At 48.1% G+C, this 6426-nt stretch overlaps 1 long non-coding RNA gene across 1 annotated transcript in view; it reads left to right on the top strand.

The window, feature by feature from the left end:
* LOC134462505 (uncharacterized) overlaps positions 1 to 6196 on the top strand; it is a 24349-nt gene extending 18153 nt beyond the window's left edge. The window contains exon 3 of the long non-coding RNA XR_010037533.1: positions 6103 to 6196. This is a non-coding gene — a long non-coding RNA (uncharacterized LOC134462505). The remainder of the gene's footprint in view (positions 1 to 6102) is intronic.
* Positions 6197 to 6426: the final 230 nt, after the last annotated feature.

A 6426-nucleotide genomic window follows, 5' to 3' on the forward strand; every position in this document is an offset into this window, starting at 1 on the left:
GACAGGCAGGCAGGCAGGCAGTCAGACAGGCAGGGAGACAGGCAGGCATGCAGACAGGCAGGCAGAGAGACGGGCAGGCAGGCAAGCAGGAAGACAGACAGACAGACAGGCAGGCAGGCAGGCAGGCAGGCAGAGAGACAGACAGGCAGACAGACAAACAGGCGGGCAGGCAGGCAGACAAACAGGCAGGCAGGTAGGCAGGGAGACAGCCGGGGAAACAGGTAGGCAGGGAGACAGGCAGGCAGGGATACAGGCAGGGAGACAGGCAAGCAGGGATACAGGCAGGAAGACAGGCAGGCAGGGATACAGTCAGGGAGACAGGCAGGCAGGCAGGTAGGATACAGGCAGGGAGACAGGCAGGCAGGGATACAGGCAGGGAGACAGGCAAGCAGGGATACAGTCAGGGAGACAGGCAAGCAGGGAGGCTGGCAGGGAGGCAGGCAGAGAGGCAAGCAGACAGGCAGGCAGACAGGCAAGCAGGGAGGCAGGCAGACAGGCAGGGATACAGGCAGGGAGACAGGCAGGGAGACAGGCAGGGAGAGGCAGGGAAGAAAGACAGGCAGAGAGATAGACAGGCAGGCAGGGATACAGGCAGGCAGGGATACAGGCAGGGTGACAGGCAGGGAGACAGGCAGGCAGACAGGCAGGAAGGCAGACAGGGGGATTTGCATACCATATTACTGAATGAAAAAAAGCACTCGCACTCTGATGTTCTGTTTTGGTATCATTCTGCCACGATAGTGATAAGCTTTTCCCCAAGTGCATGAATTATAGCCCCCCGTAGCTTTCTCTGTGTGTGTGTGTGTGTGTGTGTGTGTGTGTGTGTGTGTGTGTGTGTGTGTGTGTGTGTGTGTGTGTGTGTGTGTGTGTGTGTGTGTGTGTGTGTGTGTGTGTGTGTGTGAGTGTGTCATATAGTTGCCCCATCTGCGGATTATTTCAGATTAGTGACAACTCGGGGTAATCCGCCACATTGTGTTGGTGGGTGAGGGTGTGTGGGTGTGTTTTGCATTCTAAATTTGTGTGTGTGCCTGCGTGCGTGCGTGCACATGTGTGTGTGTGTGCGTGTGTGTATGTGTGTGTGTGTCTCTGTGTGTGTCTGTGTGTGCATGTGTACATGTCTGTGATCATGCATAGCTTCACATTTGTAATTTTCATGTGTGAAAGGGTTTTTTTCCTGAAGAGTCCTGTTAACATGTTCCTGTTGACAAATTATGTACACATGTTTGTGCGGTATGGTATACATTAGTGTATGAAGTGTGTGTGTGTGTGTGTGTGTGTGTGTGTGTGTGTGTGTGTGTGTGTGTGTGTGTGTGTGTGTGTGTGTGTGTGTGTGTGTGTGTGTGTGTGTGTGTGTGCTTGTATGCACATTTCATTTTTGCTAGTAATTTTTTTACATTTTATTTCATTTTTATATTTATTTTTTGCATGTTCTGCATGCATGAACGCATCATCCTTGTGTGTGTGTGTGTGTGGCGTGTGTATGTGTGTGTGTGTGTGTGTGTGTGTGTGTGTGTGTGTGTGTGTGTGTGTGTGTGTGTGTGTGTGTGTGTGTGCGCGTGCGTACGTGTGTGTGTGTGTGTGTGTGTGTGTGTGTGTGTGTGTGTGTGCGCGCGTGCGTACGTATGTGTGTTTGTCTGCGCATTTCACTTTTTGCATATTATTTTTTTTAATTTTATTTTATTTCTTTTTTGTATGTTCTGTGTGTATAAACACATCATCTTTGTGTGCGCGCGCGTGTGTGTGTGTGTGTGTGTGTGTGTGTGTGTGTGTGTGTGTGTGTGTGTGTGTGTGTGTGTGTGTGTGTGTGTGTGTGCGCGCGCGCACATGTTATATGTGCATGATGTTTGCTGTTTATTTATCGTATGTACTCTACTGTATGTCCATCCATGTGTGTCTGATTTACATGGATCTAAATGTCTCAGTCTGATGTCTGGGTCATACAGTATGTGTGCGTGTGCATGTGTATCTGTGCGCTTATGTGTGTGCGTGTGTGTGCGTGTGTGTGTGTGTGTGTGTGTGTGTGTGTGTGTGTGTGTGTGTGTGTGTGTGTGTGTGTGTGTGTGTGTGTGTGTGTGTGTGTGTGTGTGTGCGCGTGTGTGTGTGTGCATGTGTCCATATGTGTCTGTGTAGTATGTGAGCGCATGTGTGTGTGTGTGTGCCTGCATGTGTGTGCTTATGTGTGACTTTATATGTCTGCTAAAATCTCTGAGCATGTCTGCATGGCGGCTGACACAGACGAGATTGAGCAGCGAGGGCAACCCCACCCCCCCATGTGCCCCCCCCTCCTGTGCCCCATTATCACGGCACAGCAAACAGCAGGATGATCCCCTGCTCTCTCCACAGTGTCTAGCGTGCATTGGTAACCCCCCGCATTGGTAACCCCCCGCACCCCCATTCCACCCCCAGGGACCCCCATCTCCCATATGCACCCCCCTCCCCCCTCCACCCCCACCTCCACAACGTCTCTGCTTTGATCTCATCAAACAGTGCCAGCCTGGGACTCTGGCAGGCTGGGCTGAACTGGGTGAGACATAGGGCTTTTGGCTTAAAGGGGCCCCTCATAATTAGCGGCGCAGGACTGACTCATTGCTGGGCCCTGCACCTGCGTGGGCCCATATTTTCAGAAATGTAAAAAAAAAAAAAAAAAAGCGGCACAGAACTGACCCACCAGTGGGCCCCACACCCTTTTGGGCCCCTATTTTCAGAAATGTAAGCAATTTCTTTAACATTTCTTTTACATTTCTGTGGGCCCACAGTGAAATGCCCACTATGTCACATGGCCAGCCCAGCACTGGATACAGTACATATTACGCTGACACCTCTGATGCTAGAGACGCCAGGGTGGGTTTAGCCTCATAATGCGCACTGTTCCGACAGTGGAACACTATACTAGTCATTTACTACCATAGTACGACTACACCACTAGTACTTCACTACCATAGGACTACCACACCACCAGTAGTTAACTAGCATAGTGCTACTACATAGTAGTGTGCGTTGGCACTGCCCTCATGATTCGATTTGATTTGATCATGATTCTGGAGGTAACGATTCGATTCAATCCGATTCTATGATGCAATGCTTGCAATGCATTACATTTCTACTGAAAGCAAGGCAACATTGTCATCAGTCATGAGGCAATACAAGCAGTCAGATACTAAACAACATTTTATGGGCTGATTTCTGCACTCAAGAAGCTGAGATAGATTACGTTGCGTATTGGGCAAGAACGCTGAAGTACTGCCACGGCCAAGAAATGTCTATGCAGCTCGGTAGTACGGGGCGCCATTGAGAGCTCAGGCAGTATCTGTACACTCAGATATGTGCAAACTCTGAGCGAACCCCCCCGGCAGATGATGGTTGGAGACCAATGGAGCGAGGTGAACTAGAAGGTAGCTAGGGCAAGACACCTGGCGAATCAATCGAACAGCGGCAGAAGGGAGGCTAAAGGGGAGATGGTGGGTGCGAGCGAGAAAGAAGATTTCTGACTGGAGACAGGTGAGTGGAGAATAAATGCTGTATAGTTAATTAAGGGGTGTTCCAAATTCCAGTGCGTTGAAATTCCACCAAATGACGGCAGAGTGGAGAATGAGATGCAGCTGGTTAAATAGGCGTGCCTGTCTTTTCACACTGAATTCAGGTAAATGACAGCTGAGTGGAGAACAGAATGCAGGTGGTAAATTAGGCATACCAAATTCCATTAAACTTCTCTGGATTTTCGTTTTTAACAAAATGTGCATTTATATCATACTACAGTACAAGCGTTGTTGTAATTATATTTGTAAGTGTACTTCTACTTCTATTTTGTACAACTCTGGTTATGAACTGCCATGATCTGGCAACCCTGACCTGGCAACCCTGACCTCTCGTACCTCTGGCCAGACTCCCAGTCTAACATCATGTAGTAGTAGTGTACAGTCGGGCGGAGCAGCCCGCTCTTCTCCCTGGCAACAAGTCCCACAGATTATTACTGCTGCCAGAGCCAAAAAGTATGTCCTTGACATCCCTGCATGTGCACACACACACGCACGCACATGTACGTGCACACACACACACACACATGCGTACGTTCACACACGTACACAAACATGCATGCACGCACACACGGGCAAACACACGCACGCACAAACACAGGCACACTCACACACATGCACGTGCACAAGCACACACACATACATACAGGTACACACCCATGCACACCCACACTCACACACACATAACAAAAATACTATTGCCGCCAAGACGCAGGTACTCACTGTCTTTCACACACATTCTCTCTCCCTCTCCCTCTCTCTCTCCCTCTCTCTCTCTCTTTCTCTCTCTCTCTCTCTCGCCTCCTCCTCCTCCTCCTCCTCCTCCTCCTCTGCCTCCTCCTCCAGCTAGATTGCCATGTTGTACCCAGTGACATGGACAGCGTGGGGCTCTCAATCATGTCCCCATGTCCTAAAACCACCACTTTCTCCTCCAGGCAGATGAGATGAGATGAGATGAGGTGATCACAAGTTCTTCATCAAATGTCCTCAGCGATAAGATGGAGCAGCAGCTCCACGGCAACCGTGCCAGCAGCACAGAGATAAATGCTGCCTTTTTACGCTCTTACTGCACACTGATGTGAGTGTCTGTGTGTGTGTGTGTGTGTGTGTGTGTGTGTGTGTGTGTGTGTGTGTGTGTGTGTGTGTGTGTGTGTGTGTGTGTGTGTGTGGTGTGTGTGTGTGTGTGCGCACGCGTGTGTGTGTGTTTGAGTGTGTGTGTGTGTGCGCTTGTGTGTGTCACACCTTTTTACTCTCCCCAATGGATGTGTGTGTGCGTGCGTTTGAGTGTGTGTGTGTGTGTGTGTGTGTGTGTGTGTGTGTGTGTGTGTGTGTGTGTGTGTGTGTGTGTGTGTGTGTGTGTGTGTGTGTGTGTACAGTATGTGTGTGTGTGTGTGTGTGTGTGTGTGTGTGTGTGTGTGTGTGTGTGTGTGTGTGTGTGTGTGTGTGTGTGTGTGTGTGTTGTGGATATACACATTTAATTACTTAATAATAAGTAATAATGCGAAAAAAGTCAATCATTTCACTGAATATGCATGTGGAATCTATAGTCAATTATATGGAAAAACTATTAATGAATTAAATTAAAAGTATTTTGGGGAAACAGGATGTATTGTATTTGATTAAGGACAATGGTCTTAAACAGCATAAGAAACGGGTTTGTGCTCTTCTCTCTCTCTCTCTCTCTCTCTCTCTCTCTCTCTCTCTCTCTCTCTCTCTCTCTCTCTCTCTCTCTCTCTCTCTCTCTTTGTGTGTTTGTGTGTGTAAAAATACTGTAATAAAAGTATCTTTTTTAGTCTTGGAAATATAATCATATGGGATCGATTAACCTGATGACTTATATCCTTTAAGTATCTTTAAGTTTGCATGTAAAAACTTGTCAAGCTTGTGCTAAATACCAAGTGAGTACAACTACTGACCTGCACACTGACCATATCAAAAAGGTCAGAAAGGTCACAAGGAAATGTCAAGGCCTGCATGAATAAGTAGCCAATTGATGCCATAAGAGGTTTGGCCAATAAAGGTTCACCAATAAAGATCAGCAAGATGGTAATGGACAAAGGCCCAAGGCTGGGCCGGACACACAGACAAGCCCATGAAAGCTGTTTTAAGGAAGAGCACAGGAGAAGATAGCTGCGTCTGATCTTTTGGTGGTTAGGGTAAGATGGAGACTAAAGAGCTCTGGAAATGCTTTAATCATTTCAATATTTATTTAATAATTCATATTTTTGAAGTATTGGATAAATGAATTCGAACACTGCACTTGATTCTTTAAATGAACACACAGGATTCCAGTTAATACTAAGTCTTTATAATGCGTTTGTGCGTGTGTGTGTGTGTGTGTGTGTGTGTGTGTGTGTGTGTGTGTGTGTGTGTGTGTGTGTGTGTGTGTGTGTGTGTGTGCGTATGTGTGTCACAGCTTTTACAGACACCCATGGGTATGTGTATACAATGTGTGTGTGTGTGTGTGTGTGTGTGTGTGTGTGTGTGTGTGTGTGTGTGTGTGTGTGTGTGTGTGTGTGTGTGTGTGTGTGTGTGTGTGTGTGTGTGTGTGTGTCCCACCTTTTTACAGTCTCCTGATGGGCAGAGGCAGCTTGGAGACAGGCACTGCTGGACACACTCCGCATGCTGATGAGGTGTCGTGTGGAGAAGAGGAAGAGGAGGAGGAAGAGGAGGAGGAGGAAGAGGAGGTGACGCTGGGACACCGTGTCCTCTGTGGACCCGGCCGGGTTCGGTGGTGGCCAGCCTGGCAAATTGAAACCGAAATAAACTACACTGACGAGGGCACTAGAAGGTCAGGTGACAGGAACATAGTATACTGTATGGTCTGTTTGATATGGATGTGGGGGATATGTGTGTGTGTGTGTGTGTGTGTGTGTGTGTGTGTGTGTGTGTG

Source organism: Engraulis encrasicolus, chromosome 14 (genome assembly GCF_034702125.1).
Source record: "Engraulis encrasicolus isolate BLACKSEA-1 chromosome 14, IST_EnEncr_1.0, whole genome shotgun sequence".
NCBI classification, from domain to species: domain Eukaryota; kingdom Metazoa; phylum Chordata; class Actinopteri; order Clupeiformes; family Engraulidae; genus Engraulis; species Engraulis encrasicolus.